Raw genomic sequence first — 26,669 nt, 5'->3', positions numbered from 1 at the left:
GCAATCTTGTACAACAAAAACAAAGCTGGAGGCATCACAATACCAGATTTCAGGACACCCTACAGGGGGTTGTAATCAAAACAGCATGGTACTGGTACAGAAACAGATGGATAGACCAATGGAACAGAATAGAAACACCAGAAATCAATTCAAACATCTACAGCCAACTTATATTTGATTAAGGGTCTGAAACCAATTCCTGGAGCAAGGACAGTCTATTCAATAAATGGTGCTGGGAAAACTGGATTTCCATGTGCAGAAGCATGAGCAAGACCCCTACCTTTCACCTTATACAGAAATCCATTAAACATGGATTAAAGATCTAAATCTATGATCCGACACCATCAAATTATTAGAGAGCATTGGAGAAACCCTGCAAGATATAGGTACTGGCAAAGACTTCTTGGAAAAGACCCTGGAGGCACAGGCAAAATTAACATTTGGGATTGCATCAAATTGAGAAGTTTCTGTACTTCAAAAGAAACAGGATAGTGAAGAGGCAACCAACAGAATGGGAAAAATATTTTCAAATTAATCAATCAATAAAGGATTAATAACCAGAATCTACAAAGAAATCAAGAAATTCCACAACAAGCAAACAACCCACTTATGGACCAAGGACCTCAATAGACATTTTTCAAAAGAGGAAATCCAAATGGCCAACAGACACATGAAAAAATGTTCAGGATCACTAGCCATCAGGGAAATGCAAATCAAAACCACAATGAGGTTTCACCTCACCCCAGTTAGAATGGCTCACATACAGAAATCAACTAACAACAGATTCTGGCAGGATGTGGGGAAAAAGGGACACTAACCCACTGTTGGTGGGAATGCAAATTGGTAAAGCCACTATGGAAGTCAGTTTGGAGATTCCTCAGAAACCCGAATATAACCCTACCATACAACCCAGCCATCCCACACCTTGGAATCTACCCAAAGGAAATTAAATTGGCAAATAAAAGAGCTGTCTGCACCTCTGTGTTTCTTGCAGCTCAATTCACAATAGCTAAGACCTGGAATCAATCTAAATGCCCATCAACAGAAGAATGGAAAAAGAAATTTGGGACATGCACTCTATAGAATACTATACAGCAATAAAATAATGAAATCCGGTGATTTGCAACAAAAAGGAGGAATCTGGAAAACATTATGCTGAGTGAATTAAGCCAGTCCCAAAGGGACAAATATCATATATTCTCCCTAATTGGTGACAAATAACTGAGTACCAAAAAGGAAACCTGTTAAAGTGAAATGGATACTATGAGAAACAATGACTTGGTCAGCCCTGACTGTTGAGGAAAACTTAGTACATTATCCCTTTTAGTATTTTTGTTGTTGTTGTTCTACTTAATACTATTGGTTGAACTCTGTAATTAACACACAATTATTCTTAGGTGTTTAAATTTAACTGAAAATTGATCCCTGTTAAATATAAGAGAGGGAGTAAGAGGAGGAGATGTACAATTTGGGACATGATCAATCAGACTTACCCCAAACTATATGGTTAGAAACATGCCAGGGGATTCCAATTCAATCCCATTGAGATGGCATGTACCAATGCCATCTCACTAGTCAAAGTGATCAGTTTCAGTTCATAATTGATCAAAATGATAGGACTAAGAGCCAAAGGGATCACATAAACAAGACTAGTGTCTGATAATATTAACTGATAACATTAAAAAGGAGAGAACAATCCAACATGGGAAGCAGGGTACACAGCAGACTCATAGAATGGCAGATGTCCTACATAGCACTCTGGCCTCAAAATCTGTCCTTAAGGCATTCGCATCCACCTAAAATGCCCATGAGAATATTTCAAGGATGGAAAGCCAAGACACTCTGGCAAAACAAACAAACAAACAAACACCTAAATGAAAGATCTCTGTAAGATCCCAGCAAAAAGAACGGGCCATCAAACAAGGAGGTACCTTTCTCTGAAGGGAGGAGAAAACTTCCATTTTGACTATGACCTTGTCTAAATAAGATCAGAGTCGGCGAACTCAGAAGGCTTCCATATATTTGACAACTCATGACAGGAGCGTAGGGTGATTACTGACGCCATAAACAAGATGTAAAATTTTTAAGTCTACAACAGGAGTCACTGTCTACTTATTCCCCATGTAGGATCTCTGTCCTTAATTGTTGTACAATGTGAATTACTGCTACAACTAGTACTCAAATAGTACTTTACACTTTGTGTTTCTGTGTGGGTACAAACTGTTGAAATCTTTAGTTAATATATACTGAATTTATCTTCTGTATATAAAGATAATTGAAAATGAGTCTTGATGTGCATGGGATGGGAGAGGGAGCGGGAGATGGAAGGGTTGCGGGTGGGAGGGAAGTTATGGGGGAGGGGGGGAGCCACTGTAATCCAAAAGCTGTACTTTGGAAATTTGTATTTTTTAAATAAAAGTTAAAGAAATAGAATTCATAATGGTAATCTTCTCTGGAATTCAATAGGCTTCCCAGTTTTACCCAAGTATTTTAATTGAGGTTTCATTCCATGCTCTAAATGTAGAGAATTTTAGACAATCCTGGCCTATCAATACATCCTATGCCAAGGTCTTCAATTCTTTGATTAAGCCTGTAATCAAATCTAAGCCACTAGGACATGGTTTTGTAAATAGCTTGGGGAAATAACAGGTTGAACCCACAACGAACTACTAGAGACTAATAGAGCAGACTCTGTACAACTCATAAGCATGAAAGACCACATTTTGATTAGATAATTTTAACCCCATTCAAGCTGTGTCTGAATTTTGAACTACTCTAACCTTTTTCAATTTTCTGAACCATAAATTTTTTATTTCATAATCCAAGCTGACTTGGTCAATTGCATGTGAACATACCCTGGTAACGTCTTGTTTAATGATGGCATGCAGTTGTGCCTAACCAGTGCCAAGAACGCATGTTAGCTGCAGGCATGGCTGGATGACCATGATTTTCTGAGTGAAGGATATCCCAGAGGCAAACTCTGCCATGGTACTTTGTGAATGGAATTCAGAGAGAAAGAGGATGCATGATATTTTGTCTTCCTGCCACAACTTCTATTTAAATGTGAAACAGCTCCTTTACTACGGTGTTACTGCTTAACAGGTCACAATTTGTCCATTACTTTAGACAAGGAATAGAAGGCAGTTGGTGAATTGGTGGTGAACACAGAATATAGTGGTTTTAAAGGTCCTAAACTATTTATTGGCATACAAGTCCTTGTAGTAATTTCTGATGATTCTTTTTATTTCTGTGGTGTCTATTGTTACGTTTCCTTTTTCATCTCTGATTTTATTGATTTGGGTCCTTTTCTCTTCTTTTTTTAGATAGTTGGGCCAATGGGGTATCAATTTTGTTTATTTTTTCAAAAAAAACCAGCTCCTCATTTGGCTGATTTTTTGTAATTTTTTTGATTCAATCCTGTTGATTTCTTCTCTGATTTTAATTATTTCTCTTCTCCTACTAGAGTTGGGTCTGGTTTGCTGCAGATTTTCTAGATCCTTGAGATGCAGTGAAAGCTCATATATTTGGTGCCTTCCCAATTTCTTGATGTAGGCACCTATTGCTATAAACTTTCCTCTTAACACTGATTTTGCTGCGTCCCATAAGTTTTGGTATGTTGTGTTGTTATCCTCATTTACTTCCAGAAAATTTTTTATTTCTCTTTTAATTCCTTCTATGACCCATTGTTCATTCAGGAGCATGTTGTTCAGTCTCCATGTGTTTGCATATGCTCTAGGGATTCCTGAGTTGCTAATTTCCAACTTCATTCCTTTATGGTCTAAGAAACTGCATCATATGATTCTAATTCTTTTGAATTTGCTGAGACTTGCTTTATGGCCTAGTATGTGGTGAATCCTAGAGAAGGTTCCATGTACTGCAGAGAAGAATGTAAAATCTTTAGCTGTAGGATTAAAAGTTCTGTAGATATCTGTTAGGTCCATTTGGGCTATAGTGTCGTTTAAATCTACTGTCTCCTTGTTGATCTTCTGTCCAGTTGATCTATCTATTTCTGAGAGTGAAGTATTGAAGTCCCCCAGTACTATTGTACTGGGGTCTATGTCTCCCTTTAAGTCCCTTAACAAATCTTTTAAATAAACAGGTGCCCTGTAATTAGGTGTATATACATTGATAATTGTTATATCTTCCTGTTGAATTGATCCCTTAATCATTATATAGTGCTCCTCTTTGTCTCTCTTAACAGTTTTTGTGTTATAGTTTATGTTGTCCAATATTAAGATGGCTACGCCCATTCTTTTTTCATTTCTGTTGGCATGGTATATCTTTTTTCAGCCTTTCACTTTCAGTCTGTATGTATCTTTGTTGGAAAGATGTGTTTCTTCTAAGCAGTAAATAGATGGGTTTTGTTCCTTAACCCAATCAGCCAATCTGTGTCTTTTTTTTTTTTTTTTTTTTTTTTTTTTTTTTTTTTTTTTTTACAGGCAGAGTGGACAGTGAGAGAGAGAGAGACAGAGAGAAAGGTCTTCCTTTTGCCGTTGGTTCACCCTCCAATGGCCGCCGCGGCCAGCGCGCTGCGGCCGGCGCACCGCGCTGATCCGATGGCAGGAGCCAGGAGCCAGGTGCTTTTCCTGGTCTCCCATGGGGTGCAGGGCCCAAGCACCTGGGCCATCCTCCACTGCACTCCCTGGCCACAGCAGAGGGCTGGCCTGGAAGAGGGGCAACCGGGACAGAATCCGGCGCCCCAACCGGGACTAGAACCCGGTGTGCCGGCGCCGCTAGGCGGAGGATTAGCCTAGTGAGCTGCGGCGCCGGCCCCAATCTGTGTCTTTTAACTGGACAGTTCAGGCCATTAACATTCAATGCGACTATTGATAAGTAATAACTTAGCCCTGCCATTTGCCAAATATTTTCTAATATATGCTTTGAACTTCCTGTGATCTTTTGCTGTGAGGTTTCCTTCCTTGGTTTCCTTCCTTTACCTTCTTTCATATTGATGACCATGTTTCTGTGTTTCTGTGTGTAACACATCTTTAAGCATCTTTTGCAGGGCTGGACGAGTGGCAACAAATTCTTTCAATTTCTGTTTGCTGTGAAAGGTCTTTATTTCACCTTCATTCACAAATGATAGCTTTGCAGGATATAATATTCTGGGCTGGCAGTTTTTCTCTCTTGGTACCTGGGCTATATCTCACCATTCCCTCCTACCTTGTAGGGTTTCTGATGAGAAGTCAGCTGTGAGTCTAATTGGAGATCCTCTGAGAGTAATCTGACGTTTCTCTCTTGCACATTTTAGAATCTTTCTTTGTGTTTCACTGTGGTGAGTTTAATTACAACGTGTCGTGGTGAGGATCTCTTTTGGTCATGTTTACTAGGGGTTCTATGAGCTTCCTGTACTAGGATGTCTCTGTCCTTCTCCAAATCTGGGAAATTTTCTGCTAGTATCTCACTAAAAAGGCCTTCTAATCCTTTCTCCCTCTCCATGCCTTCAGGAACTCCTAGAACCCGAATGTTGGGTTTTTTAATAGTATACTGTAGATTCCCGACAATATTTTTTAGATTTCTAATTTCCTCTTCTTTTCTTTGGTTTCACTGTATACTTTCCTGTGCTCTGTCTTCTAAGTCCGATATTCCCTCTTCTATCTCATTGATTCTGTTTTTAAGGCTCTCAAATGCATTTTCCATTTGTTCTGTTATATTCTTCATTTTATTTTGATTTCTCTTCCATATCACAATTTCACGTTCTACTAAATTCTTCATTTGGATTCCCCCTTAATATTTCATTTTCATGAGATTTCTGTCCTGTCCAGTATGGATTTCTGTAGTCCATGCATTTGTTTCTGATAACTTCTAAATGTTCTTATCATAAATTTTTTGAAATCCGTATCTTGCATTTCTTCTATCTCATCATCTTCATAATCTTGAATTGGCGTGTCTTTTTCATTTGGGGGCATCATAATGTCTTTCTTGTTCTTGTTTCCAAAGGTACACACCCAGGTTTGCTGTGGTAAATCTCTCTATCTCTCTCTCTTTTTTATTCAAAAGGAAAGTAATTCTGCTCAGCTGAGCTCTTCTCCTTGATGGCAATCAGTGCCTGAGTGCTAGACCCAGTGTGTACAATTTTTGTCTGCTCTGTCCCAAGGACCACACAAAGGATCTGCGAAGTCCTCAGTGTAAGCTCAGATTCCCCTGCAATGTCTCCCACCAGGATGCCAGGGTTACCGAGTTTGTGGCATCTTCCACCGATACTACTCATGTCTCAGCCACACCGTGAGTTCTCCCACACACCCTCATTTTTTTTCTCAGTTCCAGTTCGTAAGCTCCACACCTTCACTAGGTCTTAACGTCCTGTTATTTCTCCCCACCAGAGTCAGGTTTTTCTGCTTTTCTGAGGGCAGGCAGAGCCCTGAGCTTGTGTAGCTGTTACATATGTCCAAAATGGTGCCTGCTGTATTGTTTTTCCTGCCTTTGTAAGGTGAGAGGAGAGAGAGAATCGTGTCTGTACCATTCCCTTTTATTTATTCATTTATTTTCTCTCCTCTAATTAGGCTGGTGAACTTTCCTCCATGGGGCTTCAAGCCTTGTACCCCCTAGGCTCTTCCTGCCACTTTTCTGCCAATATCTCAGGCCACTGTGGTTTCGTCTCACCTCCCTTTCCAGTGCTGGTGTGTAGACTCAGCAGCTGGGGTCCCAAGCTGTGGGCGCCCATGTCCTCCATGTAGGTCCACCATGTCCCACTAGTTCCGGAAGTGTTTTCTCTGCAGTTTTTTCCCTAACTCTTCCCTGAGACTACATTATCTCCACTTTTATTAAACAATATATATCCCGGATTATCAGTGTGCTTCCACCCTATTCCACCATCTTGGAGCTCCTCTCCCGTTATTAATTCTACAAGTTTGGTGGATGATAGATGCTGGTTATATGAACACCAGATACCCTGAAATTAGTAAAATAATTATATGAAGTAAATAATAAATGAGAATCACAGGACACTAGCTATGAAATGGGGTATGCCATGAAGAAATGAAATTCAAAGTCAGCAAAATTTTTCCCTAGAAGTTATCTGATTCTCTCCAGTGGGTAGGGTGTTGTTGGGGAGGAGGGATGCCTATATGTGGTGAGCAACACATAAAGAGTATTATCTTTCCCTTGCCTTTTTGGTTTCTGAATAAGTATTATTTCTAGGAAAGACTTAAGTTTCCTGTCCTATGTTCTTGTCATTTCACATCAGTAAAAATGATGGATATAGTAGTACAAATAGTCCTGTAGCTTTCAGCAAAGCAATAGGTAGGAAGTAATCTCTTTGATAAGTTCAAAATACATAAAATAATTGTTTTAAATAATTAAAACTTCATTTTCAAAATCCCATATTCATATATGCCCACTTAATCAATTCTTTTTTTTTTTTTATTTGACAGATAGAGTTAGACAGTTATATAGAAAGACATAGAGAAAGGTCTTCCTTCTGTTGGTTCATTCCCCAAAAGGCCACTACAGTTGCAGCTATGTGAATCCAAAGCCAGATGCTTCTTCCTGGTCTCCCATGTGGGTTCAGGGGCCCAAGAACTTGGGCCATCTTCCACTGCCTTTCCAGGCCACAGCAGAGAGCTGGACTGGAAGAGGAGCAACCGGGACTAGAAACTAGCACCCATATGGGATGCCGGTGCCACAGGCAGAGGATTTACCAAGTGAGCCACGGAGCCAGCCCTCGCTTAATAAATTCTTAAATTTTCTTCTAATGAAACTGTGGCCTTCCCAGTTGTTCATTCCTTACATTTAAAAGCTGTTATTTTTGAAGTACAAAGATAGATGCTATTTGAGATATGTCATATAGAATATAGCTTTTGCTTTCCAGACATTTAAAATTTAATTAAGTTTTCAGTACCACCAAAGGACCAACCAAGAAGAAAGCAAGAGATTCCTAGAAGTTTTCATTTTCACTCTTTATGTAGGGCTTCTTCATGTGAGCTAAGGTGATCCCTGCAAAAGACTAATATAAAATTAAGTTACCTGATGTTCTATTTAGAATTTCCAAACCATATGAATAACCACCAACCTCAATACCAGAGAAAATTACAGTTGATGAGACTTTATAAAGAGCTTAGGCATGAAATATAATAAAATTGTAGTGGGGTGAATAATTAGCCTTCCAAATCACAAATGCTTTCAACACAGGATATGCCTTTCGTCTCCATAGTAAAAAGATTAGTGATTAAATTATGTTCCTCTATTTCAAACTTACATTTCAGATCTTTATTCTATTTCAACATTTCCATAATGAGCATGTAGTGTCTGTCAGAAGTTGACTTCATCACTGAAACTTTCATGTTGGTATCATTCACTTTCATCCCCAAAGTCTTAAACTTTCAGTCACTCCCTGTAATTACTTCTCATAGTCACACCTGTCATTAATCATCTCGGAAAAGACCATGTAAATTCATGACATCTGAAGGGCAGAAAAAAAAAAAAAAAACAAGCTTCAGATGGTCTTGGAGTTTTCAGCTTACTTGACTTCAACAGGGAAAATATTGAACCTTCCCCAAAAGGACCATCGTTGACTCAACTGAGACCTCAAACAATAAGGCCATAGTCTGAATTAGAAGAGTTATATTCCCCATGCACAGTTCTATTTATATTTCTGAATCAGCTTTAAAATAATTTGAATAAGGCCAAGAAAAACAACAAATAGACCCATAATTTTTCACTGCCAGACAACTTTGCCATTAAAGTTTTAAAGGTGATACAAATATTTCTTATTAAATTTTGTATGATTGAAATTAAAATTCAGTATATTCTTTTGACATATCTTGTCAAATACTTAATGTATGTCCTTTCTAATATGGCTAGGATCATATAGATTTAATGCAGCAGACAAAAGCAAACAAGTTCACATATGGAACAGTTGATGTAGTACTCAGAAAACTCACATAAGGATTGTTTTGAAAGGCAAATTAGACAAAGGGAGAGACTGAGAGAAAGACATTGTGCATATGTTGGTTCCCTCCCCAAATGACCTCAATGGCCAGGACTGGGTCTGGCTGTAGCTAGCAGCCAGGAACTCCATCTCATTCTCCCATGTGAGTGTCAGGGCCAAGTATTTGAGCCATCATCTACTGCTTTCCTAGATACGTTAGCAGGGATCTGGATTGGAAGCAGAGCAGCCAGGACCCCATATGATGCTCTGATATGGATGCTGGCTTCACAAGGGGCAGCTTAATCTGCCGTGCCAGAGCATTAGCCCCCAGATTCCTAAACTGTTTTCACCCAGGTGCCTTGGTCCTCAGCCCTCAGCCCTCTCTGTTTTTATTAGTATTCCTCTGGCACATATCAGTGATATGCATAATGTTACATGACAGAATATTGGTTTTACAAGTAAATTATTTCTTTCATAGTCTCTTTCATTTTATTAAATTCAACACTTATGCATATGATTCCTTTGCAGCTGAAATATGAGAGCTGATCTTAATGTACTTTTCCTCACCTCTCCACAACTGGCATAGCAACAATCCTTTGCCATTCACTTATTCAGTGTTCCCACAAAAACAGACTTCATCCCAAAAGAATGAACAGGAAGATGTTAATAAAGGTAATACGTACAGTGAAGTGAGCAGAATTGTGGAACAAATAAGTAATAGTAGGACAACCAGGCACCAAGAATAATAGGAAGCCACTAAGGTTCCGAGGGCTGAAGGAATAATGAATATTGTAGTTCACGTTGGGCTCATACAACAAATGGCCATATAGTCGATGGCTTGTGAGCAACAGAGATTCATTTCTCGTTGGTCTGGAGGCTGAAAATCTGATATCAGAGCCAATATGATTGAATGCTAGTGAAGTTCCTCTTTTAGGTTGAAGACTCTTGATATCTCCTGGTTTCATGACAGAGAATAAAGAGCTCTGTAATGTTCCTTTTAAAATGATTGATTTATTTGAGAGGCAGAGACAGAGCGTATGTGCTCCCACCTGCTGGCTCAATATCCAAATGCCCAGGGCCAAAGCTGGGAGCTGGAACTCAATGCAGGTCTCCTGTGTCAGTGTCAGATACCAAACTACTTGATGCATCATTGCCAACTCCCAGGGTCTGTATTACTGTTAGACTGGAATCAGAAGCTGGAGACAGTTGGATACAGGCACTCCAAAGTGGAATGAGGCATTGTAACCAGTGTCTTAACCACTAGGCCCAATACCTACCCTGTTCCGTTTTATATGGGCACTCATTTCATTCATAAGAGGCCCATCTTCATGCACTACTCACCTCCCAAAGACCCCATCACCTAATATCATCACACTGGTGGGTTGGCTTCCCTCCATAAGATTTTTGAGGGAATACAAACATTCAGTGCCTTGCAAAGGGAGAAGAGAGTTTTCAGAGTGAGAAATATCCAGGAAGGTGGAGTAGGACCCACTGGGAAGAGCTATAGTCCTGGAAAGATGCAGAATTCTCAAAGATCCAGGCCTGAAGTAGAGTGTGTGGGAGGAAATACTTTTGCACATTTTTTGTCAGATTTCCTGACCAATGTCTCCTGTTGGGCAACCTAACTGGAAGCTACCCAGGAAGAGAGCATGAAAGAAACAGTTTGCAGGATCCTCCTCTTCAGTGCAAGATGGAGAAGAGCAGGACAAAAGGGTTTGAAAGTCAATATGGGGCCAGCGCTGTGGTGCAGTGGATTAAAGCCCCTACCTGCAGCATGAGCATCTGATTTGAGCTCTGGTTTGATTCCCTGCTGTGCCATTTCTGCTCCAGCTCTCTGCTGTGGCCTGGGAAAGCAGTAGAGGATGGCCCAGGTCTGGGCCCCTGCACCCACGTGGGAGACCTGGAAGAAGCTCCTGGCTTTGGATCAGTTTAGCTCTGGCTGTTGCGGTCATTTGAAGAGTAAACCAGCAGATGGAAGACCTGTCTCTCTCTCTGGCTCAACCTCTTTCTGTAACTCTGTCTTTCAAATAAATAAAATAAATCTTTTTTTTTTTAAAGAAAGCCAATGGGATAACTTAAAAGTTAACATATTGCATGTTATAAAGATATCTAGAGTTAGTATTGGTCTCATCTCACTGAAGAAGCAGACCACTGTTTTCTAAGGAAATATAGGTTCTCTGTCGGCCCAAGGCAGTGTCATTTCAACTTCATACTCCAGAACCATGTAGGTCTATATCACAACATCAGAGTGACACTTTACCAATAAAAATGCAAACTTTTACTTAAAACTCTTCAAAAATTCTCCATCACATTTAGATTAAGATTCAGTGGCCGGCGCAGTGGCTCAACAGGCTAATCCTCTGCCTTGCGGCGCCGGCACACCAGGTTCTAGTCCCGGTCGGGGCGCCAGATTCTGTCCCGGTTGCCCCTCTTCCAGGCCAGCTCTCTGCTGTGGCCAGGGAGTGCAGTGGAGGATGGCCCAGGTGCTTGGGCCCTGCACCCCATGGGAGACCTGGCTCTTGGCTTCAGATCAGTGCAGTGCGCCGGCTGCAGTGCACCGGCTGCGGCGGCCATTGGAGGGTGAACCGGCGGCAAAAGGAAGACCTTCCTCTCTGTCTCTCTCTCACTGTCCACTCTGCCTGTCAAAAAACAAAAACAAAAAAATAGAATAAGATTCAAAAGTCTCACCATATTGTGAGCAAAAGGTACAAAACTGAGGCATAAAATATGACAAAAAGAATATGAAATTCTTTGTTGACTGCAGCTACACTATGTTTTCCATGTCAAATCCATTACTCTGTGACACAGCCATGGTTCATAGTGAGGCCCTCAACATATATTCACATTGGAATAATAAAACAAATGCAGATCAGATCTTTCTATGACCCCATGAGTGGAACAAAAAGACACTTGATTATTTAAATGCTTTGTTAATGAAATGGGCATTTGGCACACCAATTAAGAAGCTGTGTGGGATACCCGCATCCATATCAGAGTATCTGGCTTTGAGTCCTGGTTCCACATTCCCACTAATGTGCACCCTGGAACACAGTAAGCTGTGGTTCAAATATTTGTGTCCCTGCTACCTATATGGGAGACCTGGATTGGGGTGCTGGCTACTGGATTCTGCCTGTCCCAATCCTGACTGTTTCTGTGTTTGAAAGGTTAATCCACAAACAGAAGATTTCTACTTGTCTTTTTTTCCATTAAAAATTTTAAAAACAAATATCTTTAAAAAGATTAATAATGGCAGCTTAATTCTTCTTTATCTTTCCATTATTTTCCACTTATTTTCATGTGGGGAAAGCATGGACCCAAATGAGAAGGAATTGGGAAGTTTTTTAATTTCTTTATTGAAATCTATGAGCTTTGTGTGCTATGCCGCTGTGGAGAGTGCGTCCTCATCTTGGAAAAGTGGGCGGCACCTGGACTCACCCTCACCATCATCTCGGTCTGTGGCTGTGGAATGCCTGGGCCCCTTTGGCAAGTGCTTCGCGTCTTTGCTGGAGAGTGACGTCAGCAAGATGGCTGAGTAGAGCTGCCTGTCACTCATCCCCTCTGCAGAAGGGCTCACCACAGAGAGTATGTGGCTGCATTCTGACTGTACACTGGGTAGAGGCAGGGGAGCAAATGAGAGCCCCACAGAGCCCAGGAATCCAGCACAGCACCACAGAGAGGACATCAAGGCTCCCTGCCCAGTGGCTCCCCTGCCCAGGTTGTCCTGGAGCCAAGACAAAGATCTCTTAACAGGGAAAAGGTGAGCTGGAAGCCCCCCTTGCCACTGTAGACGATATCACAGATGCTCCCAGCCCTCAGGGTCATTGACCACAGCTTTGAGTTTGTGAGGCAGAGTTTTAGTGTCAGAGTAGAAGCCCATATCATCTACCTTTGTCACTCGTGACCTCAGCTCCTATAAGTCTGTGCCATCTTGAAACCGGACCCAGTGCTGGAATGCATCGCCCTGTGCAGTAACACCTTCAAGACTTTCTTTTTTTTTTAAACTTTTATTTAATGAATATAAATTTCCAAAGTACAGCTCATGGATTACAATGGCTTCCCCCCCATAACGTCCCTCCCACCCGCAACCCTCCCCTTTCCCGCTCCCTCTCCCCTTCCATTCACATCAAGATTCATTTTCAATTCTCTTTATATACAGAAGATCAGTTTAGCATACATTAAGTAAAGATTTCAACAGTTTGCTCCCACACAGAAACGTAAAGTGAAAAATACTGTTTGAGTACTCATTATAGCATTAAATCTCAATGTATAGCACACTAAGGACAAAGATCCTACATGAGGAGTAAGTGCACAGTGACTCCTGTTGTTGACTTAACAAATTGACACTCTTGATTATGGCCTCAGTAATCACCCTAGGCTCTTGTCATGAGCTGCCAAGGCTATGGAAGCCTTTTGAGTTCACCGACTCTGATTGTATTTAGACAAGGTTGTAGTCAGAGTGGAAGTTCTCTCCTCCCTTCAGAGAAAGGTACCTCCTTCTTTGATGACCCATTCTTTCCACTGGGATCTCACTCGCGGAGATCTTTCATTTAGGTTTTTTTTTTTTTTTTCCCCAGAGTGTCTTGGCTTTCCATGCCTGAAATTCTCTCATGGGCTTTACAGCTGGATCCGCATGCCTTAAGGGCTGATTCTGAGGCCAGAGTGCTGTTTAGGACATCTGCCATTCTATGGGTCTCCTATGTATTTCACTTCCCATGTTGGATCGTTCTCTCCCTTTTTGATTCTATCAGCTAGTATTTGCAGACACTGTTCTTGTTTATGTGATCCCTTTGGTTCTTAGTCCTATCATTATGATCAATTGTGAACAGATATTGATCACTGGGACTAGTGAGGTGGCATTGGTACATGCCACCTTGATGGGATCTTTTATGAAATAATAGCTTAAAACTTCCCAAATCTTAGAAAAGATACAGACATCCAGATCCAGGAAGCTCAATGAACCCAGAATAGACACAACCCCAAGAGGTCTTCTCCCAGGCACATTGTAATCACACTGTCCAAATTCAAAAACAAAGAGCAAATTCTTAAAGCAGCAGGAGGAAAATGCCAAGTCACATACAAGGGGATTCCTATTAGGCTGATGGCAGATTTCTCAGCAGAAACCTTGCAAGCCAGGAGAGAATGGAATGATATATTCAGAGTGCTGAAAGAAAAAATCTAACAGCCAAGAATCCTATACCCAGCAAGGCTAATCTTTGGACATGAAGAAGTCAGGTCCTTCTCAGATAAGCAGAAACTAAGGGCAAACTACTGTTAAATTTAGAGGAAAGGAGAGGATGCACAGCAATAGAAGCTGGGGACCACAGCACCCCATTTGTCAACAGTTAATTGTGTGTATCAGAGTAGCTAATGGGATTCTGCATGTTCCCAACAGAAGTGATCAGTGTTTGAGGTGACAGGTATGCTAATTAACCTGGTCATTACATGTTGTATACATGCACTGGAAGACTACACTGGATCAAGGATCAAAAACCAATTCCTGGAGCAAGGACAATCTATTCAACAAATGGTGCTGGGAAAACTGGATTTCCACATGCAGAAATATGAAGCAGGACCCCTATTTAACCTTACACAAAAATCCAATCAACATAGATTAAAGATCTAAATCTATGATCCGACACCATCAAATTATTAGAGAACATTGGAGAAACCCTGCAAGATATAGGCACGGGCAAAGATTTTGTGGAAAAATCCCCAGAGGCACAGGCAATCAAAGCCAGAATTAACAGTTGGGATTACATCGAATTGAGAAGTTTCTGCACCACAATGAAACAGTCAGGAAAGTGCAGAGACAACTGACACAATGGGAAAAAAGATTTGCAAATTATGCAACTGATAAAACAAACAACCCACTTAAGAGATGGGCCAAGGACCTAAATAGACATTTTTGAAAAGAGGAAATCCAAATGGCCAACAGACACATGAAAAAATGTTCAGGATCACTAGCCATCAGGGAAATGCAAATCAAAACCATAATGAGGTTTCACCTTACCCAGTTAGAATGGCTCACAAACAGAAATCAACTAACAACTGATGCTGGAGAGGATGTGGGGAAAAAGGAACACTAACCCACTGTTGGTGGGAATGCAAATTGGTAAAGCCAGTATGGAAGTCAGTTTGGAGATTCCTCAGAAACCTGAATATAACCCTACCATACAACCCAGCCATCCCACTCCTTGGAATCTACCCAAAGGAAATGAAATTGGCAAATAAAAGAGCTGTCTGCCCCTCAGTGTTTCTTGCAGCTCAAATCACAATAGCTAAGACCTGGAATCAACCCTAAATGCCCATCAACAGAAGAATGGAAAACGAAATTTGGGACATGTACTCTATAGAATACTATATAGCAGTAAAAAAAAATGAAATCCAGTCATTTGCAACAAAATGGAAGAATCTGGAAAACATCTGCCATTCTATGGGTCTGCTGTGTATCTCACTTCCCATGTTGGATCATTCTCTCTCTTTTTTATTCTATCAGCTAGTATTTGCAGACACTGTTTTTGTTTATGTGATCCCTTTGGTTCTTAGTCCTATCATTATGATCAATTGTGAACAGAAATTGATCACTGGGACTAGTGAGATGTCATTGGTCCATGCCACCTTGATGGGATTGAATTGGAATCCCCTGGTATGTTTCTAACTCTACTGTTTGAGGTAAGTCAGCTTGAGCGTGTTCCGAATTGCACATCTCTTCCCTCTCTTATTCCCACTCTTACATTTAACAGCGATCATTTTTCAGTTAAGTTTCAGCACTTAAGAAGACTTGTGTATTGATTACAGTATTCAACCAAAACTATTAAGTAGAACAAACAAAAAATACTAAGAGGGATAACATATCAAGTTGCTCATCAACAGTCACATCATGCTGAGTGAAATAAGCCAATACCAAAGGGACAAATATCATATGTTCTTGCATCTCGGGATAACCTGGATTGTATTTCTGGTTACAAAACAATTTATTTTAATCTTGGATGTATTTTATAAGAGTAAAACAGAAGTATTTTTAAATATATTTTTGAGCAAGTTCTGAATGATTTAAATAAACTTTTAAGCAGCAAGTATTGAAAGGCACATATGTTCTAATGACATTAGATATGGAAATAGGTGAAAATTCTAAAGACTATCAAAGTGATTATCAAAAAACTGACTTGGGAGTTGGAAAGACTATTTTTTTACTGTAAAAGATGCATTTATTTATTTGAAAAGCAGAATAACAGTGAGGGAATGACAGAAAGAGACAGAGACAGACAGAGAGAAGACCTTCTGTAAACTGACTCACTACCCAAACGCTCACGACTGCCAGGACAAGGTCAGGCTGGAGTCAGTAGATAGTAACTCCACCTAGATTTTTCACGTGGGTGGTAGAACTTGAACACTTGATCGTCATCTGCTGTCTCCCCTATACATTCCAGGAAGCTGGATCATATGTGCAGAGTGGATGGGACCCAAACCAGGAAAGCTAAACTTGCTGCATCGTAACACCTGCCCCAAGGAACTGGATTCTAAAATAGAATCTACAATACCCAACTCTACCATTTATATTTTGGAGACTTTATCCCAATTATTCATAAAGAGTTTGATCAATGACTTTATTGTATCTCAAACCTTACATTTTATAAATTTGTTTTTTTCTTTTATTTATTTTTTATTTTTTTTTCAACTTTTATTGAATAAATATAAATTTCCAAAGTACAACTTTTGGATTACAGTGGTTTTTCCTCCCATGACCTCCCTCCCACCCGCAACTATCCCATCGCCCACGACCTATCCCATCACATTCTTCATCAAGATTCATTTTTGGCTGGCACTGTGGCTCACTTGGCTAATCCTCCACCTGCGGTGCAGGCACCCCGGGTTCTAGTCCTGGTTGGGACACCAGGTACTAGAGCACCAGTTGCTCCTCTTCTAGTCAAGCTCTCTGCTGTGGCCCGGGAGGGCTGTGGAGGATGGCCCAAGTGCTTGGGTTCCTGCACACGCATGGGAGACTGGGAGGAAACACCCGGCTCCTGGTTTCGGATTGGCACAGCACTGGCCATGGCAGCCATTAGGGGAGTGAACCAACGGAAGGAAGACCTTTATCTCTGTCTCTCTCTCACTGTCTAACACTGCCTGTCAAAAAAAAAGATTCATTTTCAATTATCTTTATATATAGAAGATCAACTTGGTATATACTAAGTAAAGAATTCAACAGTTTGCATCCACACAGATACACAAAGTATAAAGTACCGTTTAAATAGTTGTTTTACCATTCACATAGTACAACACATTAAGGACAGAGATCCTACATGGGGAGTAGGTGTACAGTGACTACTGTTGTTGATTTAACAATTGACATTCTTATTTATGACATTTGTAATCACCTGAGGCTCTTGTCATGAGCTGAAAAGGCTATGGAAGCCTCTTGAGTTCACAAACTCTGACCTTATTTAGACAAGGTCATAGTCAAAGTGGAAGTTCTCTCCTCCCTTCAGAGAAAGGTACCTCCTTCTTTGATGGCCCTTTCTTTCCACTGGGATCTCACTCACATTTTTTTTTTTTTTTTTTTTCCAGAGTAGCTTGGCTTTCTTTGCCCGCGAAACTCTCATGGGCTTTTTAGCAGGATCCGAATGATTTAAGGGCTGATTCTGAGGCCAGAGTTCTGTGTAGGACATCTGCCATTCTATGAGTATGCTGTGTATCCCACTTCCCATGTTAGATTATTCTCTCCTTTTTAATTCTATCAGTTGGTTTTAGCAGACAATAGTCTTGTTTATGTGACCCCCTTGACACTTAATCCTATCATTATGATCTGTTATGAACTGAAATTAATCACTTTGACTAATACGATGGCATTGGTACATGCCACCTTGAAGGGATTGAATTGGAATCCCCTGGCACGTTTCTAGCTCTACCATTAAGGGTAAGCCCGAGTGAGCATGTGCTAAACTGTACATCTCCTCCCTCTCTTATTCTCACTCTTATATTTAACAGGGATCACTTTTCAGTTAAATTTAAATGCCTAAGAATAATTCTGTGTTAATTAAAGAGTTCAAGCAATGGTGTTAAGTAGAACAAAAAAATACTAAAAGGAATAAAAGAGTAAGTTGTTCCTTGACAGTCAGGACCAGGGCTGATTAAGTCATTGTTTCTCACACTGTCCATTTCACTTCAAGAGGTTTCCTTTTTGGTGTTCAGTTAGTTGTCACCAATCAGGGAAAAGTCAGGCGTGAGAATTGGTAGATTACTATGATGTTTTTCAGTGTGGAGGCAGCTAATAATGCTTCAGTAGGCTTTCAGAATCACTGAGGCCATATGCACTGAGGATTCCCATGGCAATTAACTTTGAGGAGAATACTGTTGCTACAATTAATTTTTATTAAGGTTGGTGCAAATTTTGCCTTTAGTTATTGTTTATCATTGTGGATTCCTATGTGTTGACAATAGTGTACAGGTTTTGGTTTGGAAGCAGTAGCAGCTGCATGTGTTTTCTTATTAAAAAAAAAAAAAAGATATAGCTGACTTACATCCATCTGAAAATGGCTCCCTAAAAAACCATATTTATCTATTCAAAAGGCAGACTTACAGAGAGGCAGAGGCAGAGAGATGTCTTGCATCCACTGGTTCTTTCTCCAAATGGCCACAATGGCCAGAGATGGGCTGATCTGAAGCCAGGAGCCTGGAGCTTCTTCCAGGTCTCCTATGTGAGTACAGGGGCCCAAGTACTTAGGCCATCTTCCACTGCTTTCCCAGGCCATTAACAGGGAGCTGAATCAGCGGGAGAGCAGCCAGGACAGGAATCAGCGCCCATATAGGATGCTGGCACTGCAGGTAGCAGCTTTACCTGCTATGCCACAGTGCCAGCCCCATGTTCCTAAAGCTGTAATTATGAAATGTGTGAAGTTTGTATTCCTTAAATTAAAGGTTTCTGGGGGAAAAATAACACGTTTATAATTCATTTTGCTTTGAGTGTACATATCTTCATGTCTTACTTAAGCTGTTTTCACTACAACCGGAACAAAATTGTTCATTTAAGAAAATAATGAAACACTGACTTCTAATAATTGATATTTCAAATTTCAGAATTCTTTGCCAATATTTAAGACTCTCTTATCAAGTTTTAGGTTACCAGGAAAATTTAACAACAACAAGAAAAAAAAAGATTCCGCATATATTCCTTGTTCTCACATATGCATAGGAAAACTGGTGACGTTTCTTATATCAGGTGAGAGAGGGTTGGTCATAAAAGGCAATTTGGATTTTAAGACATTGAGTTATGTGATTGATAAAATTATCATGGAGGTTGAAGATAATTCCAATATTTTCTACTTAGGAATATGAGTTAATAGTAATTACATTAAATGAAATCGTATTTGATTGGTTTACAGCTTATTACAGATTGAAAACATCTATTAAGGGGTTGAGAAAATGGAGTCTGAAGCAAAAGAAATATTGGAAGTATTTGCTTATATCTGTCTGAGTTCAAGTACGAATATAATAGAACTGACAGATAAAGCTAAGTCTGTCAACAAAAGAGTATGAAATACAGAAACTTCTCAGGAGAGTGAAGAGACAACCGACAGAATGGGAAAAAATATTTGCAAACTATGCAACAGATAAAGGGTTAATAACCAGAATCTACAAAGAGATCAAGAAACTCCACAAAAACAAAACCAACAACCCACTTAAGAGATGGGCCAAGGACCTCAATAGACATTTTTCAAAAGAGGAAATCCAAATGGCCAACAGGCACATGAAAAAATGTTCAAGGTCATTAGCAATCAGGCAAATGCAAATCAAAACCACAATGAGGTTTCACCTCACCACAGTTAGAATGGCTCACATGCAGAAATCTACCAACAACAGATGCTGGAGAGGATGTGGGGAAAAAGGGACACTAACCCACTGTTGGTGGGAATGCAAACTGGTCAAGCCACTATGGAAGTCAGTCTGGAGATTCCTCAGAAACCTGAAGATAACCCTACCGTTCGACCCAGCCATCCCACTCCTTGGAATTTACCCAAAGGAATTTAAATTGGCAAGCAAAAAAGCGGTCTGCAGCCTAATGTTTATTGCAGCTCAATTCACAATAGCTAAGACCTGGAACCAACCTAAATGCCCATCAACGGTAGACTGGATAAAGAAATTATGGGATATGTACTCTTTAGAATACTATACCGCAGTAAGAAACAACGAAATCCAGTCATTTGCAACAAAATGGAGGAATCTGGAACACATCATGCTGAGTGAAGTAAGCCAGTCCCAAAGGGACAAATACCATATGTTCTCCCTGATCGGTGACAACTGACTGAACACCAAAAAGGAAACGTCCTGAAGTGAATTGGACACTATGGGAAATGGTGACTTGATCAGCATAGCCCTGACTGTTAATGAACAACTTAATACATTATCCCTCTTAGTAGTTTTTTTTTGTCTGTTCTACTTAATATGACTGGTTTAATTCTGTAATTAATACACAGTTATTCTTAAGTGTTAAATATTAACTGAAATGTGATCCCTGTTAAACATAAGAGTGGGGATAAGAGAGGGAAGAGATGTATAATTTGGGGCATGCTCAAGCTGACTTGCCCCAAATGGTAGAGTTAGAAACATACCAGGGGATTCCAATTCAATCCCTTCAAGGTGGCATGTACCAATGCCATCTCACTATTCCAAGTGATCAATTTCAGTTCACAATTGATCATAATGAAAGGACTAAGAGTCAAAGGGAGCACATAAACAAGTCTAGTACCTGCTAACACTAACCAATGGAATAAATAAAGGGGAGAGTGATCCAACATGGGAAGTGAGATACTCAGCAGACTCATAGAATGGCAGATGTCCTAAATAGCACTCTGGCCTCAGAATCAGCCCTAAAGGCATTCGGATCTGGCTGAAAAGCCCATGAGAGTATTTCAGGCATGGAAAGCCAAGACACTCTGGCAAAAGATCTCTGCGAGTGAGATCCCAGTGGAAAGAACAGGTCTTCAAAGAAGGAGGTACCTTTCTCTGAAGGGAGGAGAGAACCTCCACTTTGACTATGACCTTGTCTAAACAAGATAAGAATCGGAGAACTCAGAGGGCTTCCATAGCCTTGGAAACTCATTACTGGAGCATGGGGAGATTACTGATGCCATAGACAGGAGTGTCAATTGGTAAAGTCAACAACAGGAGTCACTGTGCACTTACTCCTCATGTAGGATCTCTGTCCTTAATGTGCTGTGCATTGAGATTTAATGCTATAACGAGTACTCAAACAATATATTTCACTTTGTGTTTCGATGGGGGTGCAAACTGTTGAAATCTTTACTTAATGCATACTAAACTGATCCTCTGTAAAAAAAAAAAAAAAAAAAAAAAAAAAAAAAAAAGAAATTATCAACTCCCAACTTGACTCTCACTGGGATTAAACATGACAATAGGTCTGCTCTGATTTCATCATCATTAAAAAAAATCATCTATTATTTTTCACTTTATGTTTCTGTGTGGGAGCAAACTGTTGAAATCCTTACTTAATGTATGCTAAGCTGATCTTCTGTATATTAAGATAATCGAAAATGAATCTTGATGTGAATGGAAGGGAAGAGGGAGTGGGAAAGGGGAGGGTTGTGGGTGGGAGGGACGGTATTGGGGGGAAGCCATTGTAATCCATAAATCGTACTTTGGAAATTTATATTCATTAAATAAAAGTTAAAAAAAAAGAGTATGAAATAAAGTGAAAATAAAACAGGACCATGGACAGATCCCTGTATTGCATCAACACTTTAGAGATGGGTGAGGAAGATCAGGAAAAAAGAAAAAACAGAAATAAGGAACAGTCAGATTAAATGAAACATGAAATAGTATTTTCACATAAGTGTATTGAGACAGTGGCAAGAACTGTGAGGAGTCTGTCATTTTTACCTTACTTTCCAGGTAACAAGGTAACCTTACACTGTTTTCTAGATGCTAACAGAAGACACAAGACTCCTAGGTCAGAAATGAAAGACTTTATTACTTTATCAAAAGTAGTAACCAGGTTGTATGTGCGGTCATGTCAGTTCTCTAATCTTCAGTTTCCACAGGAGTGATACAAGTGTATAAGAGGGCCTAGCTGGATGCCTGGATACACAGTGGACTGCCTTATAGAAGAGGGACACTGAACCTGAGAAACTTACCACTTTAGAGTAGCCTATAGACAGACATGGTCGAGAATGGTGTGGGCCTTGGATTCCTGGTAAACCTAGGAAGATGAATGAGTTCTTCTCCCAAAAAACAGTTTCCAGGAGGTTAGGTCAGCATATCATGTGATGATGCAACAATGTAGGATGGCTCTGGCAGAAGCTCATGGACTTGGCTATAAGAGGTGGTTGGTAATTCCTTAATGTGAATATTTCCTATTTGATGTCATTGAGATAAATGTTCCACATTCTGGGGTTCACTAACTTCTCAGATTTGGAGACGTATCCTTGGGGTATGAGAGTTCTTGTGGTCTGAACAGCATTTGGCTTTTTAAACTCATACAGATACAGTTAATGACTTCATGTTCATTGTTGATGGATTAAGGGTGCAGGCATAGTCTAGTTGTGGTAAATGAAAGTGGGGTCTTTGGGAAGCGATTAGATTGAATTCGATAATTGAAGTGGGGCTAGGTGGTCAAATCACGATGGCTTTATACAGAAGGTGTATGGACTTGGAGAAAGAGTTTGGTGCCTGTGTCTACTTTCTGGCTTGCCTCCACCATATTCTGAACTCATCAACTGTCAGACTAAGGGGGCCACCCTGTAGACATCCAAACCATGAAATTAACTTTCTTCTTTCTAAATAGCTCCTTTCAGGTATTTTCAGAATACAAGTCTCTACAAAATTTTAATTTTGTAGTTTAATCTCAATGTATCCTAGAAAAAAATGCTGAAATATTTGTAGGGCCATATTTTATAGTCATCTTATTTCAGTCTCTGCATGTTTGAAAATCATACTTGACTCAGTACTATTATTTTAGTTATTGCGGCAACATAGGAAAAAACAGACAGCACTTATACTAAAAATATTTGTTTATGCAAAACTGAAGTCAATTGATATCATAACATGATATTGAATGGAATGTTTTACAGGAGTGTAAGTATAGCAATGTAATAGACCTATGCCATAACGCATACTACTATTTATTAAGCAGTATCAATCTTGAAAAATCTGCCATTGATCTCAGTGTCAAATACATATTTTCAATTTAAATTTACTTTTAGCAAAATGAAATGTTGTAAATAAGAATTTATTCATTTTGCTGTGCTTTAAAAAATCCATTATGTTGGATTTTTTGTTTTTCTTTTGTTGTTGCATTTTTTAAACTTTCATTTACTAAATATAATTTTCATTTACTAAAATAACTTTTATTTACTAAAAATAAATTTCCAAAGTACAGCTTTTGGATTACAGTGGCTCCCCCCCCCCCATAAGTTCCCTCCCGCCCGCAACCCTCCTATCTCCTGCTCCCTCTCCCATCCCATTCACATCAAGATTCATTTTCAATTCTCTTTATATACAGAAGATTAATTCAGTATATATTAAGTAAAGATTTCAACAGTTTGCACCCACACAGAAACACAAAGTGTAAAGTACTGTTTGATTACTAGTTACACCCATAATTCACATAGTACAACATATTAAGGACAGAGATCCTGCATGTGGAGAAAGTGCACAGTGACTCCTGTTGTTGATTTAGCAATTGACACTCTTGTTTATGGCGTCAAAATCACCCAAGGCTCTTGTCATGAGTTGCCAAGGCTATGGAAGCCTTTTGATTTCACAACTCCTATCTTATTTAGACAAGGTCATAGTCAAAGTGGAAGTTCTCTCCTCCCTTCAGAGAAGGGTACCTCCTTCTTTGATGGCCCGTTCTTTCCTCTGGGATCTCACTCTCAGAGACCTTTCATTTAGGATTTTTTTTTGCCACAGTGTCTTGGCTTTCCATGCCTGAAATACCTTCATGGGCTTTTAAGCTGGATCTGAATGCTTAAGGCCCAAATGTCCAACACATGAAAAAATATTCAGGATCTCTAGCCATCAGGGAAATGTAAATCAAAACCACAATGAGATTTCACCTCACCCTGGTTAGAATAGCTCACATACAGAAATCTACCAACAATAGATGCTGGAGTGGATGTGGGGAAAAGGGGACACTAACCCACAGTTGGTAGGAATGCAAACTGGTAAAGCCACTATGGAAGTCAGTTTGGAGATTGCTCAGAAACCTGAATATAACCCTACCATACAACCGAGCCATCCACTCCTTGGAATTTACCCAAAGGAAATGAAATTGGCAAATAAAAGAGCTGTCTGCACCTCAGTGTTTCTTGCAGCTCAATTCACAATAGCTAAGACCTGGAATCAACCTAAATATCCATCAACAGTAGACTGGATAAAGACATTATGGGACATGTACTCTATAGAATACTATACAGCAGTCCAAAAAAAAAAAAAAAAAAAAAAGAAATCTGGTCATTTGCAACAAAATGGAGGAATCTAGAAAACATCATGCTGAATGAAATAAGCCAGTCCCAAAGGGACAAATATCATATATTCTCCCTAATTGGTGACGAATAACTGAGTACCAAAAAGGAAACCTGTTAAAGTGAAATGGACACTATGAGAAACAGTGACTTGATCAGCCTTGTCCTGACTGTCAAGGAACAACTTAATACTTTATCCCTTTTAGTATTTTTTGTTGTTGTTGTTCTACTTAATACTATTGGTTGAACTCTTTAGTTAACACACAATTATTATTAGCTGTTTAAATTTAACTGAAAAGTTATCCCTGTTAAGTATAAGAGTGGGAATAAGAGAGGGAGATGTACAGTTTGGTACATGCTCAATTGGACTTCCCCCAATTGGTAGAGTTAGATACGTGCCTTGGGACTCCAATTCAATCCCTTCAAGGTGGCATGTACCAATGCCATCTCACTAGTCAAAGTGATCAGTTTCAGTTCATAACTGATCATAATGATAGGAATAAGTGTCAAAGGGATCACATAAACAAGACTAATGTCTGCCAAAACTAACTGATAGAATTAAAAAGGAGAGAACAATCCAACACAGGAAGCAGGATACACAGCAGACTCATAGAATGGCAGATGCCCTGAACAGCACTTTGGTGTCAGAATGTGCCCTTAACGCATCATGTTGAATTATTCCTGTTCTTTCATGGCTTAAACATGACACAACAACAGACTCATAGGATGGCAATCACTTTAAATAGCACTCTGACCTTGGAATCATGCCTTAAGGCATTCTGGACTGGCTGAAAAGCCCACTAGAGCAGTTCAGGTATGGAAACCAAGACATTGTGGCAAAATGTTTCCTACATGAAGGACCTCAGTGCTTTAGACCTCAGTGGAAAGAAGTGGTCATCAAAGAAGGAGGTGCTTTTCTCTGAAGGGAGGAGAGAACTTCCACTTCCCTTATGGCCTTGTCTAAGTACTGACAGAGTTTGTGGATTCAAAAGGCTTCCATAGCCCAGGTGGCTCATGTCAAGAGCTTTGGTTGATCACTGATGTTATACATAAGAGTGTTAATTGTTAAATTAACTACAGAAGTCACTGTGCACTAACTTCCCATGCAGGACCTCTGTCCTCAAATAGTTGTATTATGAGCTTAACAATAAAATTTGTTCTCAAAGATATACTTCATTTTAGTGTATTAAGTGAAGAATATTCTTATGCCTCTAGTAAGTTTTAGTTATGCCTAAGTGTCCAACTCTAATGCTTCTTTTCTTAGGTGCTTCCATAATTAATGATAAAACTCATTTTCAAGGACTTACTTTCTTTTAATGTATTGAGTGGAGGATATTCTTATGTCTCATAAGTTATAGTTATGTCTAAGTGCTCACAAAAGATATATCAGTCTTGGGTGCTTCTTTAAAGTTAATTAAATTTCTTAAAAAAGTAATGAAATTAACTTCGAGATGCAAGGACTTTGAACAGCCTTTGTCTCGACTGTTGAGAAACTTTTTTTCATGGAAATTATTGAACTCTTTACTTAGTATAGAGTTGGTCTTCTGTTTATAAAGTTAATTGAAAATGTATCTTAGTGGAGAATGGTACTGGGAATGGGAAAGGAAGGAGAGCAAGGGGTAGGAAGGTAGGTATGGTGGGAATAATCACTATATTCCTAAAGTTGTACTTATGAAACGCTTGAAGTTTATATTACTTAAATAAAAGGGTTTTTTTTGGTGAAAAGAAGAGTATTTAAGAAAACACTTTCTTTCTATTCCTGTCTTTCATTTTTGTAACTTCCCTTCTCTGCGCTGTTCCACACATACCTGCCCAGGTAGCCACTGTTATTCCTCTTCTACTTTTTTCAAAGTTTCTTTCTCATATAAGAGCAAATAAGAATAACAAACCATGAAGCCGGTGCCGCAGCTCAATAGGCTAATCCTCCGCCTTGCGGCACCAGCACACCGGGTTCTAGTCCCGGTCGGGGCACCGGATTCTGTCCCGGTTGCCCCTCTTCCAGGCCAGCTCTCTGCTGTGGCCAGGGAGTGCAGTGGAGGATGGCCCAAGTACTTGGGCCCTGCACCCCATGGGAGACCAGGATAAGCACCTGGCTCCTGCCATCTGATCAGCGCAGCGCACCAGCTGCAGTGCGCCGGCCGTGGCGGCCATTGGAGGGTGAACCAACAGCAAAGGAAGACCTTTCTCTCTGTCTCTCTCTCTCACTGTCCACTCTCCCTGTCAAAAACAAAACAAAACAAACAACAACAACAACAACAACAAAGAATAAGAAACCATGAAATAATAAGTTGTTGTTGTTTTGTACTGGTGAGTTTGTG

At 39.9% G+C, this 26,669-nt stretch overlaps 1 protein-coding gene across 5 annotated transcripts in view; it reads left to right on the top strand.

Moving 5' to 3' along the window:
* Nucleotides 1-26,669, top strand: part of LOC149126951 (uncharacterized) — a 282,984-nt gene that overhangs the window by 166,445 nt on the left and 89,870 nt on the right. The gene's annotated exons all lie outside the window — the stretch shown is intronic.

This window comes from Oryctolagus cuniculus, chromosome 4 (assembly GCF_051225735.1).
Source record: "Oryctolagus cuniculus isolate XC-2025 breed Fujian yellow rabbit chromosome 4, ASM5122573v1, whole genome shotgun sequence".
Lineage (NCBI taxonomy): Eukaryota > Metazoa > Chordata > Mammalia > Lagomorpha > Leporidae > Oryctolagus > Oryctolagus cuniculus.
This window is presented reverse-complemented; position numbering and strand designations above follow the sequence as displayed.